Raw genomic sequence first — 26402 nt, 5'->3', positions numbered from 1 at the left:
ATTTTCATATTTTCTACACAGAACTTCTCTTATATGCAGTTTTTAATCTCCATCTATGTATACATCTAAGCATACTCTCACATTTTTTTAGAACAGTCTTTTCTCTGAACTTAGCAGATGCTATACTGTGGCTACAGGCATCCTCCTCAAACCCAGCTCATTTGAGCTTGTTATCACTTTCTTTAAATTACTACTGTGTATCTCTCACACTTCACATGCAATTTCAGAAGCTGCCTTTTCAAGGCATCCCTATCACACCCATCATCTTCTGATCACAATCAGAAAGCAGAATCTTGCCTCTGGTCATTCTGTGGTGTCAGGCTCCTCTGCCCATGTTTTACATTTTCAGACAGGTGTCATCAGACTTTTTAATCACTTTCACAGCTGGGAGGATCTCTTAGTAAGCATCAACAGTGCTGGCTACCTTCAGCTATGTGGTTGGAAAAAAAATACACTACTGTGATGCCTATAAAAATACACTACTGTGAGAGGCTGCTAGGCCTGCTGATATTATCTCACGTTTTCTTTGCGCTCCTGTGTCTGTGCTTGCTCATAAATATCACCTCTTTATAGCAGGCACCACCCCCTTGTATTCTGCAGCTCAAGTCCCATACCCACAGTAACTATGCTTACACAAATAATAATACACGAGTCTGTGTTTCTTAGAGACATTCCAAACCTTCCTCTGTCCTTGTCTTGAACTATTGCAAATTGCTTCCCTGCTGCAGGTGTTGGTGGTTGTGCTGGAATATGAGTATAATGCTGTTTAGAAATCTCTGTTGCATCCAGGGATCTAGCAGTGGAATGTTATCCAGGCAATTATTTTAATTGGAGATAATCACTTGGGATATGGATGGATGAATTAATCAATTCCAGTTAATTGGGATAATGACATTATTTATGCTGTTCACCATTTTTTACCACCATCTGTAGGAAGATTTCCAACCGCAAGGCCAAATTCTTCCATGATACAGATCCACTGAGGCTACTGCAATTAAAGCAGGAATGAATCTGGTGCATTATAAGTATGGAGTAAATTGCCTCACTTACTTATTTTGGAGAAACCATGTGTGCAGCTGACCTGGGAATACTACAAATTACTCTCTTTATTCCACTGGTGCTATCCTGTCATTAGTAGTGTTGCAACAGGAGGTGTTCTTGGCACTTGTTCTAACAGAAATATATAACTTTTGTTTTGTTTACATACTTATGCAGCTCATTACTATGTGAAAAACAATCTGCAGCTTAGCATTTGTTAATGGGATACGGAACAAGAAAACAGCAGATGGAGTATTGGGATACTGAATGCATAATAAGTTTGATCCTGGAAGTCCTTGCATAATTTTTCAGCTCAAGACGTTGTTAGATTCCACAAATTCTGCAAAGCTGAGCAGAAACCATGCCTGTGTTCAAGCAGTGAAGGCACAGTTCCTCCATACTAAACAGACACAAGGGTCAGGCACCCTCTGCACCTGATCCCCTCGCAAAGGGAAGTAAAAGGCAAGTTCTGCTTGTGATTTATTCTTTGGTTTCTTTTACTTATGAGAGAGAAGCTCTGAAAATAGGATGGTGCTGTGGTTTGACCTAAGATGGAACTAAATCCCACAGAGCCACTCATTCCCTTCCCATACATCAGGATGGGGAAAATAATCAGAAGAGAAAAATCACAAAACAAAGAAAAAAAAGGAATTAATTTACCACTTTTCATGGACAGGAAAGCAGGGCTCCATCACATCTCACACTGACTGATGACAACCAATACCATGACTCTGAACTTCCCTCTGGTTTATACACTGAGCAGGGTGCCAGCTGGCCTGGAATATCTCTTTGGTCAGTTCTGGAATATCCTTTTGGTCAGATGTCCCAATTTCCTGTGATCCCTCAGCCTACTTGCCAGTAGACTGGGGTGAGAAGCTGAAAGATCCTTGATTTAGTGTAAATACCACTTAGAAACATCTAACACGTAAGTGTGTTTTTGCTATTCTTGTCCCAAATCTGGAACAGCCTTATACCAGCTACTAGGAAGAAAAGTAACTCTACATCATCCAAAATCAGGACAGGTATTTCAATCTCCTACAAGTGATTGTTGATAACCATTGATGTGATACTGTCTTACCTATTTCTATCTTCACCTCAAGAGTAATATAGTTCTGAATGCCCTCTTCTGCTCAGCTCTATGTCTAATGCAGGCTGGTACCCACAAGGCTCAACAATCTGAGAACAAGTAAGCAAGTCTATAACCACTTTGTACAAAGAGATATTTTCATGTAATATGTTACAGTACCTTCACAGGTCTCAGAATGAGTTCTTGGGTCAAAATGATTCCTGTAATGTGTTTGTCCATCTTCATGTCATACTGAGTGACTCTTTAAGTCTAGTGGAATAGGCCCAGACCAGTTGTCTTGCAAAGATAAAGATCAAATAATTTTGTGACACTTGGATCAGGATACACTGAGCCCTGGGTACATCTCTGATTGCAGCATGGATTTGACATATCTGCCAGGCTGCCTTGAGCCAACTCTGATTTCAAGAGCCTTTTCTGCAGCAAAAAAAAAGTCTCCAATTCATACAGCACAGACTTGTTCAACAAATCACAACTTTTCATACTTCTGAGAAATGTCAAGATGTGGCAAATAAACATTGACAATCTTAGGGTCTTTGCAATGGAATTCTAAGTAGCTGCAAAACAGTTTTCTGCAAATACTGCATGGGACAAGAGCATGATGGATGAGAAATCTTGATGTTTTCAACTGCAAGTGAAAGTACTGCTCCAGCAAACTATGACTTTTTGGAGTGGGGGAAAAAGGTTGGTGAATGTTAGGAGAGGCACCAAACTTGGAATTTCTCACAGGTTCATAGTTCTCGTGGTTCCTGTATTTCCAGAACCCCTTGAATGCAAGAATGGTATCTTGTGTGACCACAAAGGGGAAAGCATCACTTGCAAAAAAGTCAATGCCTTGGGGTTCTGCTCTTTTTGCATTAGGCTGAATTCAATTCTCCTGCCTCCCTTTGGAGACATTCCAGCAAAGACGAGATCTGTGACCCACAGCATGAGCACCTCTGAATGGAGACAGTGTTTAAATGGGACCCAACAGGCCGCTGTGTAGTTTTGTTCTCATATTCAGTGATGCCCCATGCAGCAGGGCACAGTGGCAGGGCACAGCAAGAGCCACCGAGTCACTGCATGCAGGCCCTGACTGTGCCAGCACACAAACAGCAGCTGGTCAGGGGGACCTCACAGCATCACCCCACAAGTCTGCAAACACCACGGGCCAGGAAATGCTTCCTGGTGCTCCACAAGACAATGACATGCCACAGGAAGAAAACTGGAGGAAATCAAAGCATTATCTGCCTACCAGATTCCTGACCTTTGTCAATAAAATTCCCAGAGGATGATGACGATGATGACCCAAACTATAAAAATAGTAAATTTTGCTTCTGCAGAAATTCTTCCTAATTAGGAGAAAAAAGTCCTCTGGACCCCGTATCTGATAATTAGCTTAACACATTGAGCTGGATAAGCAGCTGAACATTTGTAATGTCACTGTAAAGGTCTTTAATGTTACTAAGTTTTAAGTAGAATTAAGTCCTAAAATGCTTGTAGTTTTGAAATGATTTTAAATTATCTACATTTTTAATTGTAAAGAATCAGCATATCTAAATTTGCCTCACCAAATTAGACCAACCAACTAATTAGACCAACCAAACTCATTCAGTGTCTTATACTATTTTTCCAAAATCATTTTATCACTCTGTTGAAACCTTGAATTTTAGTTCATTTCAATGTTGGTGACTAGAAAAGTCTGAACTATAGAAAGCTAATTTTTATCAGTATTTTCTACAGCAGTATTACTATTTTTTTTGTTTTTTTCTTAAGAAAAAAAAAATCTTAAAGAAGTCAAGCTAGTTTTATCACTGACTTTGATGAATCCAATGGTCAGGCTTTCTTTCCCATGCTTATTAAAAGACCTTTTTTTTTCCTACCTGTGGTATAGGAAGGACATCCCAAGGTTTAATGCCAATGTCTTTCTCCTAGGAGCAGCTTGTTCCAGCAAGTGTTGTGGAATGAAACATGGTTCAAATACCACAACCAAACAGCAAAGTGAATACTTATATCTCAATTAGTATTTTTTTTGGGGGGGGTCCAAGTCATATCATGCTAAAGAAGACAGTATTTTTTTTAATTTCAGATCTAGAAATAAATCTGAAACAACAACAACAAAAAAGGATCTTAATTACACAGAGCTTTCAAGTTTCTGCAAGCATCACTGGAATACTGTGAAATTTATGTGAAATGCTTATACACTTGTTTGGTCATCCCTCCTTTATGCAGTTTAGAGTGTTTTAAGGTAACTTTAGGAAATGAGCATTTGACTTCTAGCAAAATGTATTTTCCAAAGAAGGGAGATGGGTTTCTAAAGGGAGATGCTTTTGCTGTGCACTGCATCACCTACAAAGGTAACCACAGAGCCCAGGGAAGGGCTGTAAGATGCATCTTTTCTGCTGTGCTCAGCTATGCCCTGTCTCCATGGAAACATTTCAGCAGACGTGGTACCCGCTGGTGACTGAACAAACATTTCCCTATTGCTCTGCAGAAAAGGCAAAATGTAAGCTACAGTGAATACAGCATCTTTCTTTGACCCTTAATCTGTAAGCATTGGCAGGCCAAGACATCACATTGTTCCTTACTTTTTTTTTTCTCCCTGAAAGAGAAGCAGTAAATGGGGAAGAAAGGGAGTGGGTAGTAGTATTTTAACAATAAGAAATCTATTTACAGCAAGATGAAAGATGTTCAAGTCAAAGACACAGCTTTTCTTTGTAAATGAAAAAAAGCTTTCAAATCAAAGCCACTTATAGTTGAGAGAAATTTGTTTTAAACTGCAGTGGTGTGCTTGCTGAAATGAAGATTTTAAGACAAAGAAATAAGAATAGTGAGTATATAATGAAATGGAAGAACAATAACATCCACTGTAATTTCAGCTGCTTTGAGCGGAGCTGTATAGCCAAAAGAAGGTCTTTTCCCAGCATTGAAGTGACAGGAGTGGTTAACACTTTTGAACAGAGCCTTCAGTTGGAGACAGCATAGAACTGCATTAGAAGAGTAGGAAAAACAATCTATATCAGATCAGGAAAAGTATAGGGAGAAAGTAACCAACCAAAAGGTTCTGTTCCAAGTTAGAAAATAAAGAAATCAGACTCAAATCATACTTACTTTAGCCTTTGGGGAAACTCCTTTAGTTACTTACGAGTTTGAATGAGATGAAACTAATTAATAATTGTGATTTTTCATACACTCTTCTCAAAGCCCATGGGATGGAGTATTAATTCCCCCTTTTCCCCACAGCTTCTATTCATATAAGAAAAGCATATTCAATCAAAAAAGGAATTAAAAATTTACACTGATAAGTAAGACCAAATATCTTTACCTTCTTTTCAAGTTCTGAGTATCTTTTGAAGAGGAAATGGTGACCAAATAAAAAATTTTCCAACAGTCTTATCATCTGTGTAGGAAAAATATCAACATCATCAGTATTCTGACACAAATGCCAGTACCATACTTACCTTATGTTTTCACTACACAAAATAAACCTTGCTAAGTGGCAAGGACAAACCATTAGTTTGATTACTACTAAGTCTGCAACCCCTGCGTATAAAAAACATCCCGCAATTAAATTTGTCAAGCATGACAGAACATGTTTTATTTATTTTTTAAAGTAATTATCACACTGATATTGTCAGCTTTGTTTACCACAACATTGATGATTATGTTTTCTCCTAATTAGAAGGAGGATTTTATTTAAAGTTCTCTGCTCAAATGAATTGGAGCAAAAGCTCATGTAGATTTCAGGTGATATTAGATTGTTCTCATCCACAAACTTAAAACTATAGAGATGGTATTCTTTCTGAGGAACCCATATTTTGTTCTTTTTCCTTAGGAGTCAGAATAATTTCAGACTTCCAGAACTAAATTATTATAACAGATATAGTGATAACCAAAGCTGGATATGTCTGTGTTACCTCCTTGGCAGACAGGAGCTGGCTCCGAGCTGCAGTGGGGGAGGTGGTACAGTTTGTACTGCTGGAGGCTTCTCAGCTGCAAATTAATGCCACAGATGCTGTGACTTCATCAAACCTATGTCCACTCGTGTCCTCTGCCATCCCTGACAGCAGGGATTTGTGAGCATCTGCTTGCAGAGGAGCATGTGAACGGAGCTGCGTGCAAGAGCACGGTCAGCTGCTTCTCACACCCACACAGGAAAATGAAACCCTTTAAAATTCAAGTGCAAACCATGTTTTCTTAGTATGCCCCACCTTAGCTGGGATCCTTTAGTGATTTGGCTAAGTCTGGGACTTAGTGAGGATGTTCACATTCATCTGTTGAGAAAAATTAGTGAACATGTTCAGCTTTTTAATGTGAAAGGATGAAAGCATTTCATAAAATAACTTCCAGGTGTGTTTAGCTGTATCTCTGTTAAGGTGATATTACTTCAAAAATGACTTTGTTGTGCCTCCTGACCTCATGGTGGATTGGTTGCTGCCTTTGTGATCTGGAAAATAAATTGAATTAACTCCCCTGACCAAGCAAGATGGTCCCTAGTTTCTACCTTCTACAGACCATGAAAGGCAGAAATTAATTAAAAAACCTGCTGCTTAAAGCAATCTTACGAACAATGACATGGCATAAAATTCTTATTTCTAAGAGTAGGAGAATTGTGTTCATTAAGATTGTGTTCCTTTTTGTAGTTACAGTTGACAATTATTTGTTCTGTGTGTAATCTCCCCTCAAATGTAGTTTAATTTTTTAAAATGTTGTCTGTTTTTATCATTATATGAATAATTTTAAATCTTTATATTCTGTTGTAATGCAATGGAGAGTAAGTGATGAAAAAGAGGAGTCTCCTGATCCCACTTTTGGAAAGAAAACTATTTTTTTTTTCTGAATTGCAAAATTATATCCAAGGCATTTAAAACACCATCAAAAGAGAGACATACATGCAGAATACATATCCAAAGGAAGAAGGGAAAAAGTATTTGAATTTCTTTACTATCCCATGGTTAGTACTGAAATTTGAAAATCTATTTTTTACTTATATTCCAGATAGCGTTTCACAGAAAGAAGAAAACTTTTCTTTCCAAACCTGCATTTGTATCAAACATTGAGATCTTTTAAATGCAGTATTTTTTTGGGGGGGGGAAAAAGGACAATTTTTGTTTATTTTTGAAAAATAAAAGTACTTTTACATTCCACTTTTGATATTTTTTTTTTTCACAGTAGAAAAGGAAAAAAAAAAAAAAAGACAAAGTGGAAGAAAGACAAAAAAATTGAAAGCAAGTGGAATTAGAAACTAAAATTATGGAAAATTTATGTTCATTTGAAACTTCTATATGCTTCTATATTCTATACATTGAATTTTATTTTGCCCATTAAATTACTTTCCAAATAAGTTGATTTTCATAGAAATACCTCTTGATAGAAATGTTTTTTAAATCAAAATTCTTTGACAGTTTTTAATTCTGCTGGTGTTCGCCATAACCTGATATAAGGAGAAAATCATTTAAGTAGAATTATTTTTTTTCCATATAAAAGCTTATTCATATCCATTCAGACTATTTTTGACCCTAAATGCAACAGTTATTGAATCACTAAAATAGGAATGTCCTTTCTATAGTCCACACCATGTGTTCATTGGATAGAATTTACATGAAGCCAGATAAATCAATAAGCCTTTGCTGAAAATACTTTTTATTTGTCCTTATTTATTTAGCTATAGAAAGTACACATTTTCTCGAGAGTCACATGGTCATATGGAGAACAGGATACATTTTAAATGTATTTATTCTTCTGAACAAAAGCAATCACTAAAAGACACTAAGCTACTAAATATTTAACTACTTTTCTTATTTAAAAAAGTAAAGCAAACAAAACACAAAATGTTAAAATAATAATTTAAACACCTAAAAAGAGCATCCAATGTGCTACAGGTCAAACAGTAAACACAGCCTTGAACTTCCATCAAGTCACAATGATTTTTTAAAATTCATATTTTAAGCTTTCCACTGAAAGAAAAAATAAGCAAACTGTCATCAGGTTCAGAAATCAGCATGTGCAGTATTCCAAGCTTACCTAAATCCTTACAGAGGTGGGAGATGTGAAATATGGGTTTTCTAAGATTTCTTAAAAACAAATCACAAAAATTTGTTAAAAAGTAGAAGACTTTCCAAATTCTCTGTGCCATGAAAAGGCTGTTGCTTTGCCAACAGCTAGAACAAATAATATTTCTATGATGATAAACTCTAATTCCCAGCGCTCTCATCTCTTCACCCCACCTGTGACATTTCCTTCCTTACTGAATTCTAAGGAGTCTTTCATGAGTGCAGGATAAGATTCTTATATTTGGGGCTCTGTTCCCTAGGTTTTGAAAACCAGAAACTGAGAAGCCTTTCTTCACTGTATAAAATCCATTCTTATTTAACTTAAATAACTACTCACATGCCTGTAGCATTCATACTCTATTTCAGCTCAAGGCAGAAAAATCTTTAAAGGGATTTTTTTTTTTTTTTTCTAAAGGATTTCATACTGAAGTGATTCATCTTCTTGTGAAATGCTGTGGTATTTCCCATGAATTTTATGTGACATTGATCTGAAAGCTAAAGTCCCATTAGTGCTCAATGTATTAAATACTGGATTCTTATGTATACGCATACATGAAGGTATAAATAGCCAGCATCCAATATTTATCATAATTGAGCAACATTAAAGATTTGAAGGTCCTTGGAAAGGCAGAGAAAGTTCTTTTCTGGCCCCTTGCAGTAGATGAAGTTATGATTTTGTTGTCCTGTAAATATGCTTAGCCATCTACAATAAGCACTGCTATTATTTTTTTGATTTGTCTTACCTCCTAGTGACAAACATTTTCATACGCATGGTTTCTGCACATACAAGTTTAACTGGTTGGTTAGAGAGTCATCATTAATTTATGACCAAACTCTGAGAAAGGTGACTTGGGAAAGAAGTACAGGACATTTCTTGCTGATGGTAAGCTAGAACATGTATAAATATTGCATAAGATACTTTGAACAGCATTGAAGTACTTAAAGCTTTTTTCTAAAAATGTATCAAACAGAAAATATTTAATTCATGTGTTGCGTTTTATAGATGCTGTGCCTGAGTTGTGAGACAAATGCTAGTTTAGACTCAAGTAACCCTGTAGAACTCTATAGATTTTCAGAACACCTTGACTACATATCTTAGATTTCTCTAGAGTTTTATATGTTTATCCTCTGCAATGGAAAAATATATGGAAAAATTTTTCCATAATTCATCCTTTGTCACGAGGCCAGTAGAAAAATCACAGAAAACCACAGTGTTCAAAAATTATTTGGTAACAGAGATGGAAGTTGCTATCTACTAGTAACCTGGAATTTAACTTAATTAAAATTGTTTCACCTATATTCCTTTTTTTGTTTTGGTTCAATTTTTTGTTTCTTAATTTGTAGACAAATATTATCATATTCCCTCAGTTTCAAAGTTTTTGAAGCTATAGTTCTTCTAAAGTACACTGAGAGATAACTTCCTCTTCCATTTTCTATTTCAGAATTTCTTTTGAACCATTTCTTTGACCATTTTATCTTTTCATCTACATTCTGAGCTGAAGAAATCTGAGGCAGAATTGAGAACTATCCTAAAATAAACAAGCGTTCTCCTGAATAGGCTTTGTTCTCTATTTCACTAAGGCTGGAAACAAATATATGTGAATGAGATACAGTCAAATGAGCCTGTATTTTTTAGTAGCCAGAATTAAAAAGAAAGGAAAATTACTAGTTAAGATGGTCCTTAGTTCAGAATTGAGACAGATGTACTCTAAATAGGCAAAGACTGTTTTCTCTATTTTTTTTGTGGAGTATTTGCTCCGTTGATAAATTTCAAGAACATATTGGTTAAATCCCAGAAATATTTTATGGGAATTCTTATGGCATTATTCTTACCTCTTATCTAAACAGTTACTTCTGGCTTTTCCTCCTCTGACCAATTACTCTGATGAGAATTTGGGGTTGATCTGATCCTGGATTGTCTAATTTAACCTTTATCAAATGGAGCCACCTTCAGGAAAGCCTGCAGATCTGTGAATATTTGTCATTCCACATGTCCAGAGAAGAACTCTGATGTCTTCAGTTGTGAAAAATATCCAGAGACTTAAGAGCAAAGAAACAATGAAACACAGTTACTAATTCATAACCATATTTCATATATCATAACTCTGTTATCTACTTTACAGCAATTTTAAATTAAAATTCCACACACTTTGTAATTCCTTATTATCCAGGCCTTGCTTTTGCAGTAGTTTTTTTATGTAAATATAATTTCTTGAAGAAAATGTAATATAATACTGGGTTTAGACAATAAGGAATTAAAAACTGTAAATTTTCAAATGGGGTGCCAGGATTGTTTTTACAGTAAGAGCTTTTATGTTTTCACAAGCGGAAATAATGAAATGGCATTCCACTCCTGCATAAGTAATATACAGAAAATTATTATGTTGATGTAAACACAGTTATTAATTATTTAATAGATTAGTATTGTTATACAGTCCAGCTCCTCTTGCATTTCATGGAAAAACCTCAATATTTAGATAAATGTTGCCTAAAAGAATGATTTTTATTAGCTCCTCCTTAGCATCTTGCTGTGAATGTCTTCTTGGGCAACTGAGGATCATCACTGGGTAGTGACTAACAGCTATTTATCAAGTGAAATCTTTCCCTGTTCACAGTTGATTGCCTTGGAGCAAATTATTATTTCATGAAAATCTTTCATATTTTTCTTTCTAAGTAAACATAATTTAAACTAAGAAAGATATTGCTCCACCACGAAAAAGTAGAGAGACATTGATGTGATAATACATGGTTCCTCTCTTTAGCTACAGGAGTTTTAGGGGTATTTTTTCCACCAGTTAAAGTTTGGTGTTTTCTCCTTTTTTTATATTTTATTTTATTTTTAGCCATGAAAGGACTGTGATTACCTTCCTGTAGCTCTAAATTTAAATGAGAAAAACATACGCCTTCCAATACCTTTAATCGTGTATTTAATGCTTGTGTGCTGCAAATTGGCACAAGTTGGCATTATGCAAGGAAGAGCTGAAAAAGACAGTAAGAGAAAGAGACAGGATGGGGGAAATGGAGATCTAACCTTAAATATGGAAGAGCAGTATCTCAGTCATTGCAAACAGGGCAAACAATAGGATCAGTGGGAGACTTACAGCAACCCTCTAATTAGATAACAAACCCATAAATGACAAAAAACTTAATTCCTTGTACCTTCAGGGAAATGGAGGCAGAAACTTGATCATCAGGAATTTCTAAATATTGTAAAACTGGTAGAATTAAGAATACAGGAATGTGGAAAAAAAAGTCTTGGTTTAACAGAATGCAGACTAGGTAATATAGAGGAAGTTTTGAGTAATTTTCCAGAAAACATGGCCAAAAAGAATATCTGCTTAATATAGCTGCATAATCTCTGCTTTTCTTTGTATTTCTGTTCTTTTATAGGGATTCTATAGAAAGAAAACAAAAGGTTTCATATCCCTGTGTGCTGGCTTGAAGGCAAAACCAGCAAGAGACTCCATGTCAGAAAAAACAATTTAATAGGGGGAAAAAAAAAAAAAAAAAAAAAAAAAAAAAAAAAAAAAAAAAAAAAAAAAAAAAAAGATGCAATAGTACAAAAGATCACTGACAGAGTCAGAATACAACCTGACACCACGGTGGTAGCAGTCCAGATGAAGTGGTCTTGTTGAAGCAGTGATCCCGTAGAAAGGTCTGGTAGCCCTTGTCCTCTGGGAATCCAGTGGGTAAGGCTGCCTGTGCTGTCCCAAATCCCAGATTATATCCAGGTGGGAATGCTTGGCTCCTCCCCCTGGGCAGAGCATCTCACAATGGGCTGATGTCATTCTATGAGTCTTGCAGTGGGTCCTTGATTGCCCATTAAACAGAGATAGCTCCTGGAGGGAGTTACCTATGAGTCATGCAGCAGGGCATTGATGGGCCATTAACAGAAGATAGTCTGGAGGGAAGGGGGCAAGAGAAACACTGCCCAAACTAGTTTCAACATCTCATGTAGATGGTGATAGAATACATACTTTGGGCACATCTTACACTGTAACCTAGGACACCTTGAGTGATTACAAACAAAATGCAGCAGAAAACCAAAAAGTACAAGCAGAAAGAAAGATTAGTCCAGTGAAATAATGAGATAAAGTTAATCAAAAATAGACAAAAAAATGGACAGTGACCACTGCAGGATGAGGATTGCTTGTTAGTGTACGGCCTCTGCAGAGCTGTAGTGCATGAAGGCTCATAAAAGCACCTTTAACATTCATTCCCAATGGGGGCTGTCAAACTCAAAGGAAACTGTGTTAATGTCAACACTCTGCCTTCAATTTAACATGATTGAGAAGGGAATAAAGAAGCTAGCAAAATCTTTAATTGATCAAAAAAAAACAACAGAAAGGTCTAAAAGAAACAGTTTCTTCTAAAGACATGAGAACATGAGAAAACATTAAAACTGAACAAATGGGAACAGTGTCATCAGTAGCAGAATCAGAATTATAACCAAAACTTTTCTTGAGTGCTTTGCTTTAGAATGAAATGCTCATACAGTGCCAATTTAAGTTATTGTATCTGAATACAGATAATAATCTGTCCATACAAGCCCCAATCAATTTTCTTTTTATCTGTTTGTCATGAAGTATGAAAAATATTCCAAAATATTATGGACCAAGGAGAAATAAAAGCCTCTTCATTCTTTAGGAATGACAGAATCACAAAATTGGTTTGGAAGGATCATTTAGTTTCAACCTTCCTGCCATGAGGTACTATACTGCATGTTTCATAGATCACTTGAAATGTTTATGAGTAATATTACCGGTTTTAATGACCCATTTCCTACCTGTTACCCTAATCTGAGAAAATAAGTAATAGCAAATGTTCCCCGTCAGATCCATCAAATAGTAAAACCTTTCAGCCAAGGTCATGATGGTAGTGAGCATGGATACAATCCAATCCAGAAAGTAAGAAAAAAAATTGTGCAAAAGTGTCTCAAATATCAGTCTGAAATGGACAGTGAATTAGTTATCTTGTGTATATGCTGTGCCTTGATAAGTGTTTAATTTTGTATTACAGTGCTTTTTTAGCTTTCTTACTGAGATATACTATCAAATTACCTTATTATGTTGCAGAACATGACTCTGTCCTGTTGTTTGCACTTGAACTGTATTAGTACCTTAATTAACCTCTTGTTAAGGAAAGATTATTTTCTTCCCTGATCAAGATTTATCTTCTACTAACAACAGAAAAAAAAAAAAACAACAAAAACCCAAAACAAAACTGAATTTAAAAATCAGTGATCTGATTACAGCTAACAAACAAACAAACAAACAACTAATTTTTTTTTTAATTCAAACAAAATTTTGTATGCCTCCTTCTCAACATCTTCCAACACAGAACTGAATGATACTCTCATATCCAGTGTAAATGACTAGAAGTAATTTCACACAACAATTATTTCACAATACAGATTGACACTATATTTACTCTGATTTTCTTTTTGAGCAGGTGTCTAGCCATGAATGGTGCCTCACTGAAAAAAAGCACAGCCAGATGAAAACAGCGGTACCTGATGCCTGAATGACCAGCTAATTGAACAGGATTCATTCAAGAAAGACCGTCAGAGAAACTAGCATATACAATGCCATAACTTATGCCACACGCTGTGCTCCAAGAGAACAGAGCACACATTACTGGAGTCTGAATTGCTGCATTACTCCCACCAGCTCTTTTCTCCATGTAGAGTAAGTCTGTGCATGCATCACATTGACTAGAGATTTAAGCCTGGTTTATCAGAATTCTGACCACCTGCCTCACCTGGTACGGGCCAATAGATTAAACTTGTCTTCTGCAACATGGTGTCTGGATTTCTCTTCCATCCTAGCAGTCTGAGATCCGTGAGTTGGGTCCGTTATCACAAAAGTAGAGACCTCTGAAGCTTCAAAGGTCCTTTAAAATAAAGCAGTTATTCCCCATCACCCTAAGAGACCACTTTGCAGAGGGCTGAGTTCAAAAATGGTACTAACAAAAGCAAACAAAGTCATTTAACACTGCTTATACCATGCCTTTGTGCAAATAAATATATTTGCCAAATTTTCTGCTTTTGTGATTGGTGGAAGTATTCCATGTTAAGGCACTTCATACTTATCAACCTTCATTTTTTTGCAGACAAGATCAAGATACATTAAGAGGACTGATCTGTGAATTTCCATCTTTTTCTTATTGTCTGCATCCCTTCTACAAACTCCAGAGCATTCAAGAATAAATGAACCTCAGCTGGCTTAAGGTAAATTCTTGAAGAGGCTCTCTTGGCCTCCTGATCTTGGCTTAGATATCTATATCCTGGCCAATATGCAGTTCTGCCCAAAAATACTTTGTGAATCAGGCCCAGGTGTGGTTTTGACAGACCTGTCATTACTTCAGCTGGAAGGCAACTGCAATTTTGAAACAACTGAAAATGTGATAAAATTATTTTTGCAGCTCACCAGCATATAAATTCATCAATTTTCTCCAAAAACAGACCCATGCAATTTTTTATGCATCACTTACTGTTAAATTTGTAATATAGAAATTATGGAAAATTGACCAACTGAAAATTGTATAAACAATACTAAATATAGGCCTGATGCTTTCAAAACAGAAGCAGCTGCTTACTTTGACTGGGTAGGTAGCTGGCAGTAAGAGCTAGTAAGGTGAATAACAGTAGGCTCAAGACAAGTAAAATAGTATCCTCCATTATGGATGATGGAAATTTCTTTACAGCTGAGAATATACAGTACCTATCTTGACTTCCACATCTTTCTGCCCTTGTTGCCCTTGTTGAGGGACTAAAGAAAGGGAAAGGTATATTAAAATCTGATTTATGAAATGCCTAATTTGGACAGACTAAATCCATTCCATGCTCCTATCTGAAATTTTGACCCAAATTCTGAAGATTAATTAAACAGTAAATCTAAATAGCTGTTTTCTTTCTTAGTTAAATTCTTAGGAAAGCTATCATAGAATTCTAGAGGTTAGGTTTCTGAGAGATAAAAGCTTTGAAATAATGTGGCATGAAGTTCTCACAGAACTGTTATTTCACACGAGGCTTGTGCTTTGTTTTGGTCATATTTCCTAAATTTTTTTCATCTTAGTCCTTCATAAATTTGACATTCTTTCCTGCACTCCTACATTTCCTGTTCCCCGGCTTTAGGCACACCATGTCCTTCATCTCACTCTATGCATATACATTTACTCTAAACCAATCAGTCAAAGAATTATGTAATAACATCTTTCGTAAACTCCCAGAATATCAGTACAAAAGGCTATAAAAAACATCTCACGAGACAAAATGAATAGTTGTAATTTGTCTGTCTGACAAACTATTTAACTGGCCTAACCTTTATTAGAAGTAAATGATCCTGATAGCTAAATATGCAACCTGAAAAAAAAAAAAAAAAAAAAAAAAAAATTAAATAATCAAATGGAGTATGTAAGAAAGTAATTGGTAAACACCATCTCTGCTGAAGTCATCAGCACTTCCAGACACATTTTTCTTTTTGTGAAATGAAGATGTACAGGAAAACAAATTATTCAGCAGATTAAAAAAAAAAAAAAAAAAAAAAAAAAAAAAAAAAAAAAAAAAAAAAAAGATTAAAACAGTCCAAAAAGTTCAGCATTTTACAGCTTTATATGTTGTAGTCTGGCAAGGAGAAGAAGGAGAAGACCCATTCTAAATAGTATTGTTAATACTTATCATCCAAATCCTGAGTACAAAAGCAGTTATATTTCTTATGATGAACTTCATATAGTCCTGGAGTGTGGGAAGATGCTGGTGGAGACCCTGAGTAAGATATATTACATAAACCTGATTTTTTTTTTTAATAGTTCATTCAAAAATATACATGAAATAAAATTAAGAGCTATGTACAACACCAAACATTTTTCTAATTATTTCCTTTCATACAAAAGGGAGTGACTATCCATAGGCTTGCCATTTTTTACTTTCATGATAGGAATAAGGATGGATTTAATTACATTACCTAGGTTTCAATATAATAGCTTTATTTCCTTTGCTGCTTCAATTTGAGGTTTTTTGAATGAAAAGTTGATAAAAGGAAGCTAAGTAAACTTGCAATTTAAAGTATGAAAATGCTCTGTTTCAAGAGATTGGACAGGAAATCTCCGAAGAGAAAACTCATTAACAATACATAAGCCCTGAAGAATGGGAGTTTTTCTGAAAAATGGGTACCAGTTAAACCTGCAATTAACTCGTGAGTTAGGAGCAGATGAATATAATGATGTCTAAAGAATGAATGCCTGTTTTGAAATAAATGACTATATTAAACTAAAATAGTTGCATGTATTTCTAATCCATGCAGTACAACTACAAATTTTCTCTTAGAAAATGGATCAAATCTTTTTGTTTAAGTCAAAGACCCTCTTCCTTTTGATGAAACATTTCTCTGAATATTTATTAATAGGTGAAAAGAATGAGCAAATCAAATTACAGACATAACAAAGTAGGAACATCATTACAAGGGCTGGAAGTGAGGTCCTTCAAAATAGACCTAAATCAGATAAAGCACAAGCTTGAAAAAGCATTCACTGAAGTTATCTAGTCTGAATTTAGATGGAGGTAATCAAAAGTAGATTTTCTCTTTTATATTTGTTCCTTGTCCTTTCCTTAGAGAAAGATAGAAGAACCAGTGATGCAGTGTCCGTCCTCGCGCTTGCCAGCGCGGCCACAGGCCAGGTCAGTTTATGCACTGCAGCAACGTGGATGGGTTGGGGCAGCAAGTGGGGCAAGCCGCCTCCTCCCCGTGGGATCGCAATTCCCCCACACCAGCAACGAGCGGATCGATGGAGAACACAACCGCAGCGGCCAAAGAAAGGGCGACTCCTCTAGGCAGGGTATAACGGTGTTTATTGCAGGGAGGGGGAGCACAGAGCTCGGCACTCTCTGACCCCCTGCCCAGAAGAGCCCCGGGAGCAGGTGTGCACGAGCTTAAAAACAGGGGAGGGGACTGGGGTGGCGACAACCGGTCAGCCAATTACAATAATGAGGGGTATAACTGGGGGTGTAAACCTAATAACTGGGGGCCAACCAAAAAACGAAGAGAGGGGATTGCCAGGGCCCCAGCCTATCACTCGACCCCCTCCCTGGAGCTTTCTAGAATCCAGGGAAGGGTCCTGGGGTGACAGACAGGGCACCCAAGGGGAGAGAGAGGAGATTGACAATTAGGTATAAAAGGGGGAAGAGGTGACTGACATATAACAGACTTTCTCTAACTCCGGGCAGACAGGTTACAACCAATACTAAAAACAGGGGGGTACAAGGAACAAACCATTACAGAAAACTCAATATAAATTACATTAAATAGATAAAACAAACACACACCACCACAATCAAGTAAAGCTGATTACTTTCTAACTACCAAAGATTATTGTTAATTTTGAAAAGAGCAATTAGAAATAAGACAGGCATATTTTGCTAAAATTATCATTAGTTGGTAATTTTATTCCCATGAAAAAAAAAATTTCAATTTCACAGGATGGCGTTTGTTTCAATAGAGGAATAAAAACTAATTTCAGATTTCTATGTGGTTAAATGGAGGACCATTTTTTTCTGGGCAGTGTATACAAAAGCATATCAAATTCTACACAAGTGAGTCAGATATCATCATATGCAAAAGTTCAGGCCAATAAGCAGGGGATAGGAAAGAAAGGACAACACAGACTCAAGAGAGTAGATTTGCAGATTTGTCCATGAAAATGTGAGAGGGCTCACACTATCAGTGGTATCTCCCAGGCAACCACACCTTAGACAGAAATGGCAACAAAATAAAAGATACAGCTGCTATATGTGGCATGTTCATAATATTCTATTTCTTTATTCATTAGCTTGGCTAGAATATGTATTCCTACTTGAAATATGGCCATGGTTTGTAATTGCTTAATATTTAGTATCTGCACATAAAATACAAATAGAACTCAACCAGCTGTATAAAATTTGTATCTTTTTATTATAATTCCCTTAGAGAACTGCTATCCAGTTCAAAATGTAAATGGGAGAAAATAGTATAATTCATATATATATAGATATAAATGAAAAAAATTATATAAATTTATAAATATGTACTTCTATAAGCCTATCCTATATATCTACAATATAGATATGTCTGAGATATAAATTTTAATATACATATATATTTTCACTTAGGTATATTGTCATTCATGTTAATCATGTCTGTGCATGTATACACACACACAACCCCTTTCTCTCTATATGTGGTGGTGTGAAAATTGTTTTTATTAAGTTATTAAGTTATTTTTGTAAGATTTTAAAGTTATTTTTATAATGGTTACTGTATACCCCTTTGTTCTGCATTGGTTGTTTTGTCTACTGTATAATCAGACGTTTTCTGTCATTCATTCCTTCCCTGCACCTGTCGCTGTCAATTCCCCCCCTCTCTCCTCGTGGTTGCCCTGTCTATCACTCCGGAGACCCTTCCCTGGCTTCCAGAAAACTCCGGGAGGGGTGTCGAGTGATAGGCTGGGGCCCGGGAGACCCCCTCCCATCATTTCATGGTTGGTCCCCAGTTCCATGGTTCACACCCCCAGTTAACCCCCCGATTCCTGTGACTGGCTGACCAGTTGTTGCCACCCCTGTTTCCACCCCCCCTTAAAACCTGCCGCACGCCTGCCCTCAGGGTCTCTCCTGGGCAGCAGGTGCAGCGTGCAGAGCCCCGCGCTTCCTCTGCCTCAATAAACCTACGTTACATCCTGCTCGGGAGAGTCCACCTTTCATTAGCTGCTGGGGTCGCTTACGTCATCTACGTGCCCGTTGCTGACGGTGGGATCCAAGTTCCTACAGGGAGGAAGCGACACGCTTAGCCTGTCGCTCCGACCTTACCACATTGCCACAGTGAGACACTGAGCTAGCCTGTGGCCACACGGGTCAGCGCGAACTGGACACTGTGACATATATATATGTATTTACCACATAATCACAAAAGATTGAAGTTGGAATGACAATTGTCCTTTACAATAGTCTTCTTCAAGCAGGGCTTCCCACAGTTGGTTAAGGTCATGTTCAGATGTCTTTTGAATACATCAAAGGGTGGAGATTCCACCACCTCCCTGAGCAACCTGTGCCCCAGCTCAGTCATCCTCACAGTGGGAAAGTCTTTCCTGATATTTGTAGAGAACCTGCTGTGTTTCAGTTTGTGTCCATTGCCTCTGGTCCTGTCTCTAGGTACCACAGAGAAGAGCCTGGCTCTGTCTCTGCACCCTCCCTCCAGGTATCTACATACAGTCATGAGATCCCCCCAGAGCTCTCTCTTCTCCAGGCTGAACAGCCCCAGGTCTCAGCCTTTCCTCACAGGAGGGGTTCTCCAACCCTTAATCACCTCTGTCACCTTTCACCAAATTCCCACCAGCGTCTCTCTCCTCTTGTACTGAGGAGCTCAGAACTGGACACAGCACTCCACCAGGGCTGAGTAGTGGGGAAGCATCAACTCCTTCAACCTGCTGACAATGCTGTCCCTAATGTAGCCCAGGATTCCCTTTCCCTTGTTTGCTCCAAGGACACACTTCTGGTTCCTGTAAATATATACAAACTTACATACATATGTTCTGATTTATCCTGGTCTTAAGAGAATGGACTAAAAGAGGATTAAAAAAAAAAAAAAAAATCTTCCTAGAATAATGTGCAGTATTTTTCTCTTCGTGAGATATAGGATTGTTTAGTACACCCTAATATTTTTCACAGCACCAGTTCTTGTATAGAGACATATACATTATTTTTATTTCACCAAATTTTTACTCACTGATAGTACAAAGTTAAATAACAGCTTTAATATTCCATTTCCATCAAACAGGACAAAACATCCTTTGGGTAATGGAAATCTAAAGAGAATGGTATATATCTATCAATTTTTCAACCTTTCTGGATCTTGGAACTCAGCCCAGATTTATAGTCATTAATTCTCTGAACCCAAAAGTGTCTAAGCTTCACTTTAAATAAAATTAAGGATTCAGATTCTCAATTGCACTCAGGAGCTTTCACATAGTTTAAATTAAATCTAATGGAAGTTAGTTACTTTTTGAACCTGTGTGCAGGTACCTAATGTAGAGACCAGGCTGGTGAAACCTCTGCCTTCCTGCCTAAATGTCCCAGCACCAAAGACATATTGTATTAGGAGATTTCATGGACTGAAGTTCTACTATCCCTTATATTTTGAGATACAAGATTTATATTTGAGATAAATTATGAGCACCCCAGTTTATTAAAGGTTTAAAATCATTAATGTTTTTCCATCAAAATTCCCCACTCAGATTATCCCTGTGCATGCCATCAGTTCAAAACCCCTGAGTCTGGTGAGGGGAACGTGAATGAAGGAGCAGAAGACCTAGATTTTAAACTCTTGGCAGCAGGTGGGCTTCGCAGGACCTTCTTCTCCCTCAAAAACTTCACCAGGATTGTGGGTAGAGAGTGATTAGTAAGAAAAGAAAGCTTGATTAAAAGTTGACATCAGAAGGGACAGTTTTTGGTTTTTTAGTTTTACTAGGGGAGCCTGGATTTTAAACTTCTTTTGTGCACTTGGACTTTTCACGTCCACTGTCCCAGGAAGCCAGGATAACGTCAAAAGTCACATTATATGGGACCTCTGCAGACCTGTTGGGACACCCATACAGAAAGAAATGAGACATCTGGGATCAGGGAGAGATTAGGTAAGGGTTACCAAGCTCTACAGCAACAGGTGGCTGTACATCTCATCTTGCAACTCTGGGCTACAATCTCTCTTCAAAAAAAGAACCTAAGATGTTCTCACCACCAATCCCTTAGTAACTGCAACTGGCCTTGACACCAGGCTTACTCCCTTTCTTAAGGAGCATAATCTCACAGTTTGTGGTAAATTTTGACCTCTAAGGATCTGAAAAGAAATGTCCTTATCCTACCTTTTTTGAAAGTCTGATTGTTGATGCTATGACAAACTCCACAGGGGAAGTTAGAAGTTCACAAATTTCAGTCTGAAGTGAGTTTCTTCTGCTTTTTGTATGGGTATCCTAACCAGAGGATTTTTATGTAGAAAATAGGATCTGATGCTAAAAGTGCATAACTAACAGAGGTAACTATGTTCTAAGGTGATTTCAAAATTATTTATGTCTTTAGTGTACTGTGTCTCAGGTAAACACACAAATCTAAGCAAGTAGCAGATTTCCAGATACAACCTTCCCCTCTATTTTTATTCCACACCTACCTGCACATCCTATATAACCTTTTCAATAAATATTTAACTTTCTCCACCTACAGAAGAATTGAAAACCCAGCACAGCACAAACATTTTGATATCAGTTCTAAGGCCAGGTGTGTGTAATATTCAATAGGTAAAAATCTGAACCGAAAAGCTTTTACTCTATGTGGAATCTTTATGTGATGGGGGATGATGAATTTAGCTCATGTCCTGGAAAATACACCAGGTCAAAAGTAACATAGTATTCATTTTCCCTTTCCTCATTACTCAGTAAGAAAGGCCTATTCATTTTCCAAGTGTCAAAGAAAGGTCATGGGTGAATTGGACTAACTAGATGATTTTTATTCAAAAATCCCCAGAAGCTAACATTTTCAGACTGCAACCATTCACAAACAGAAACCATCCTTATTAACTCCTTTTGTAGTTGAGGTTTTTTTTGTTTAATTCACCTGAGTACAAGGTGAATGTTCTTGTTTTTTCTTTTGACCTTTATGTTTTTAATAAATGGAGATCTGTTGGGTGTTTTTCTAGCCAAACACAGCACCCACGGTGTAGTGGTGTGTCAGTTAATTAGTTTTCATGGTTTAAAGTCAGGTGAACGTGAACATCTGTTTCATTTCTATTTGCCATTCTACAAAGCATCCATGAGTGACCAGCTATGTCTCATGCCAGGTTTTTCTTCCAGGTGGCCTTGTGTAGTTTGTTCTGAGTGAGTGCATGATGAAGGAAGGACACGGAACCAGGCTGGTTGCAGTAGAGCCAGAGACAATGCTCATGGTTGTCCAAATAAAACTGACAACTAGACAAATTCACGAATTTTGTCCCTGTTCTGGCTGAAAACTCCCTAATATGAAGACTTCCAGCAGGATAGATATGTTGATTTTTATCTATTTCAAGGTACAGCTCAAGTGAGATTCATGGCATCAACTGAAGCTGAAGTAAACTATGTAGGCAGAGAAAGTATCAGTAAAAAATTCCACCGGGCTGCACACAGTACAGGTGTGGAAGAAAATGAATTCCAGCGGCACAGACTGTTAGATCTGGCTAAGGCCCTGCATTCCCTAGTGACCCTGTCTACAACATTTCACAGGACAAGTAATATGACAGAACTCTGGCTACTTATCTTTATACAGATATGGGCAAGAACAAACCCTTTTGAATACATATTACCTTTTCAAGATGCAAGGTGAGAGGAAACATCAAAAGCTCAATGGAATATCCCAGCCTAGTTTAGTGCTCCTGAGTATGTACCTGGGTGTCCCAGTTCTTGTAGATAGAAATTGGAAATGAATTTAGAGACCTGTAATATGGCCCTTTTAATCAGTTCTTAAATGAGGTGTAGGAGTATCTGAAATATCCTTAGAGAGTGACAGGATTAAATCTACTCACAGCCAGTAACTGAAGACACAGCAGTGAAAAGGGAGCAGACTGACAGGGATGTACAGCACTGTGGTTCCCAGGATCTCTTGTGCCATCCTGAAAACATGGGTTCCTGCTGCTGGGGACAATATAGACCTGTGGCTATTTCTGAACTTGGTCCATGAAGAGAATTCAGTCTCCATCCCTTCAGTTCTGTAATGGCATTAATCCCTGGACACTTCTTTAGTATTGACCCCCTCCCTTCACTCACACAGCTCAGTCCTGTCTAGGCTCTTGCCCTTTAGAACAGCAAATTTCTTGGTCTTCAGTGCTGAGAAGTGCTTAAACCGCCAGTGAGCTTTTTTTCACCCCACTGAGTCTGATAATACTTTTATTCACTGCACAACATTTCAACATTTCTCCCTTCTTTTTTTTTGTCTTAAAGCATAGCAGCTTTGACAGCTAAGTGTTTAAAAGTGCTCATTATACTCTTGCTTTGGGAATTGCAAAGTTTCATTCTTAATAGTCATTTACCACTTTTATACATTCAATATCTTTTGATGAAAAGGGATTCTTTGAGTTAATGGTGGGAAAAATATTCTCTCCAGTTTATTTTGCAACTTTCTTCAATTCTTCAAGAAATCTTTACAACTTTTCACTTCAAGTGTTTGAAATCAATTCTTTCTGCCATGAGAAATGAAAAGCAAGAATTCATATTATTAAACTTTACTAATAAGTTCAAGAGTTCCATAACAGGACCTTCAAATGAAGCTCAGGAGACTTAGAAGAACCAGCTTCTTATATGTCCAATGCTTCTTCCCCCAGTCATTTTTCTTGCCTTTTACTGGACTCTCCAGTTTCTCAACATCCTTTTTGTACTCAGAGGAGAGTATCAACCTAGACTCTTCCAGGTGTAAACACTTGTGTCTAAAATAAAGGGGAAAAATCATCCAGGCATCTGTCTGCCTATGCAATTGGTAATCCAGCTCACAACATATTTAGACTTTACTGCTGTCATATAAACATTCACAAGCTGCATAAAGGAAAGTATTAGAGGTCTCAATAGGAATTTTTGACAAATGGTTCTTTAATATTTTTAGCAGATATATTTAGGAATATTTTCATTTAACACCTGCTAGTCATTTTCTGTTGCAAAGAAATTATAAGTGTAAGCCAGAAAACAAACAAACAAACAAACAACGAAAACAGTCACTAAAGTTTCACTTGTTGGGAGCAATAAAAATAATTATTTTTGCCACTAATTCAGTGAAAATGATCTTGCAGCTTGGATTCATGAGTGATTGTCCCAGTAACTAAAGAGAAGTAATATTCATGAACTAATATAACTTAAAAAATGTTTGGGTTTCATTATGTTTTTTCTGTTCATGCTGATTAATCATCAAACTTTTACTAATCGAATGTACTTTGGTTATCTAATCAAAACCCCTAATTCTTTAGCAAGACACTTGGGGGAAAAAAAAAAAAAAAGGAACTAGGAAACTGTTAAATTAAAACCATTAACAACACTGTTCAGATAAATAACAAAGGGATTTCCACACATTAAAATAACTTTAACACAGCATCTTAACACAACTGTTAACAGTAATGCACATATTGTTGCCTCATTCTTGTTCCTCAGGGATCATGAAGCAGGGATCTCAACACACTGACTGGGAGCAGCCTTCATTGAGTTTTAGGAATTGTACAGGGTGAAATACAATCAACTCTTTTGTCTATAGTGCCACTTAATAAAATATAGGTTTATTTCAAACTCCATTTTCTAGAATGGAGCTTGTCAGTCATATTAGGTTATGGTATTCTAGAAAATGTCAAACAGAAAATTGAACATGCCAGAGGCATGTTACCTGCGAAAAAGCCTCCAGTAAGAGACTTTCATAGTAGTTGGGGTAGAGGTTTTTTAGAAAAACTTTTTCTAATTCTCTAAGATTTTGAATAACCTTTTTAATCCTGAAATTATAGACAGTCAATTGTGCCATAGCTAGACATTCCTTCATCCACTTATGAGTCCATTAAAATGAACAAATGGATGCCCATTAAAATGAAAATAAATTGCATTATAGTTATTTCTATAAAAATACTGTGCATTTCTTAATGTGAAATTGGGTGTAGACATCAGTTTGTATTGTCACTTTAGGTTATGTGACATTCACTTATTGACTCATGTAGCATATGATATCCATCACCTATGAAGCTATCATATTTATTTAAAGTGCTGCCTACTCTCCATTTTCATACAGGAAATATATTCCTTCTATTGCCAGTACATCTTGACAACTGTACAGATAAGACAGATGAGTTTTGGGACCATTTGTTCAACCATTTTGCTTTCACGGAGTCCTTTAAGCCTCTTGGTATCTACATTTCTGGGAGCCAAACATCTTTATTGTATTTAAAACAGGAAACCTCAGCAATTACAAGAGCCTGCTGGAATTTTCATGTTCTCACAAGCTCAGGACTATGCATGTGTTTAGATCCAAATTATTGGAGCTGTGAGAGCTAGAAAAGTCTCCCAGGGCACCTGGTAAAAAGCACGTAGCAATGTGCTCTGCCTGACAGCTTTGCCACTCCTAGAGCTGTGTCACCAACTCCTCCAAGAGCACCAGTGACTTCTCCATACCCACCCTTTCAGAGGGATTCATTCTCCTGTGGAGCAGCTCAGCAGTGACTCAACCACTGTGGCCAGGAATGTCTTTCATACTGAGTAAATATCAATATAAGATACAAAATTTACATGTTATAATTTCACATACTAATTGAGTACACATATAATTACCAGTGTGTGATGGAGCCTGAGGGCTTCTGTGTAGATATGAAAATGAAAATTTTGTCACTTAATTTCTTGGAGCTTTTCTCCCTTGTTTAAACTTCCTGATTTTCTCATTGTTTTCTAGCAGTTGACAGATCTGAGTTGCAGTAAATGAAAGTCAGTGGCTAAGAACCAATTATTTATCTGTCACTGCGATGAGTAGTTGTTGTCGCTGTCAATGATGCCATACACTGGCATTTTAAAGCCAAATCCCTCATCCAGTTTTTCCAGACAAGGAGTTATTTGGTAATCTATTTACTGAACTTAAACTATTCCCCCTTTTGATTCAAGGTCTCATTTTTCTTGTATGAATGAATGGCCTCAATTTTTATTTCTTCTAAAGGAACATTGTACCTGCTTTCCCCCTCTTTCCAGCTCTTATGGTTCTGATACAGAAAATTATAAGGTAGAAACAAACAAAACCAGTAAAACATTCTTGAACATTTGACTAATAAAAAGAAATTGGGTTCTTATGTGTGCTTCTATTAAAGAAGTTCTTAGAATTCTTCAAACACTGGGTATTCTGTTTCATCTTTTAGAAGAATATTATGACAAAAAAATCTGCACTATTGACAATGTTGATTAATTTTCTTACTGTCTTGCCTAAATTCCCACCCTGAGCAAAGAGAAAATAGCCAGCGAGTGTTCCAATCTGCACATAAATCCAGCAGCTGCTGACAAGGAAGAAAGAGGGTATTTTGGACACATGGAAATTGTGTGCACTGTCTCTTGGAACCTAGGGTCTCCTCCCAAGTAAGTATAGGCAAAATGTTGTCCTAGCCTAGAAAGACATTTTTAATGACAGTCACTTTGTATTTCTTAATGAGAGTTAGTAAGTTTATTTATCCTTTGGCTTTATTAGGATCTTTAATGGATCTCTA

This window comes from Hirundo rustica, chromosome 3 (genome assembly GCF_015227805.2).
Source record: "Hirundo rustica isolate bHirRus1 chromosome 3, bHirRus1.pri.v3, whole genome shotgun sequence".
Classification (NCBI taxonomy): Eukaryota; Metazoa; Chordata; class Aves; order Passeriformes; family Hirundinidae; genus Hirundo; species Hirundo rustica.
This window is presented reverse-complemented; position numbering follows the sequence as displayed.